This window comes from Triticum dicoccoides, chromosome 1B (assembly GCF_002162155.2).
Source record: "Triticum dicoccoides isolate Atlit2015 ecotype Zavitan chromosome 1B, WEW_v2.0, whole genome shotgun sequence".
Classification (NCBI taxonomy): Eukaryota; Viridiplantae; Streptophyta; class Magnoliopsida; order Poales; family Poaceae; genus Triticum; species Triticum dicoccoides.
Window position 1 is genome coordinate 629501420 of NC_041381.1, and position 993 is coordinate 629502412.

The following is a 993-nucleotide window of genomic DNA, read 5'->3' on the forward strand; positions in this document are numbered from 1 at the left end:
GCACCGTCGTGATCACCATCGTCACCGGCGCGACACCTTGATCTCCATCGTAGCATCGCTGTCGTTACGCCATCTATTGCTTCTACGACTATCGCTACCGCTTAGTGATAAAGTAAAGCAATTATAGGGCGTTTGCATTTCATACAATAAAGCGACAACTATATGGCTCCTGCCAGTTGCCGATAACTTCGGTTACAAAACATGATCATCTCATACAATAAAATATAGCATCACATCTTGACCATATCACATCACAACATGCCCTGCAAAAACAAGTTTGACGTCCTCTACTTTGTTGTTGCAAATTTTACGTGGCTGCTACGGGCTTAGCAAGAACCGTTCTTACCTACGCATAAAAACCACAACGATAGTTCGTCAAGTTGGTGCTGTTTTAACCTTCGCAAGGACCGGGCGTAGCCACACTCGACTCAGCTAAAGTGAGAGAGACAGACACCCGCCAACCACCTTTAAGCACGAGTGCTCGCAACGGTGAAACCAGTCTCGCGTAAGCGTACGCGTAATGTCGGTCCGGGCCGCTTCATCTCACAATACCGCCGAACTAAAGTATGACATGCTGGTAAGCAGTATGACTTGTATCGCCCACAACTCACTTGTGTTCTACTCGTGCATATAACATCAACGCATAAAACCAGGCTCGGATGCCACTGTTGGGGAACGTAGTAATTTCAAAAAAATTCCTACGCACACGCAAGATCATGGTGATGGCATAGCAACGAGAGGGGAGAGTGTTGTCCATGTACCCTCATAGACCGTAAGCGGAAGCATTAGCACAACGCGGTTGATGTAGTCGTACGTCTTCACGATCCGACCGATCCAAGCACCGAACGTACGGCACCTCCGAGTTCAGCACACGTTCAGCTCGATGACGATCCCCGGGCTCCGATCCAGCAAAGCTTCGGGGATGAGTTCCGTCAGCACGACAGCGTGGTGACGATGATGATGTTCTACCGGCGCAGGGCTTCGCCTAAACTC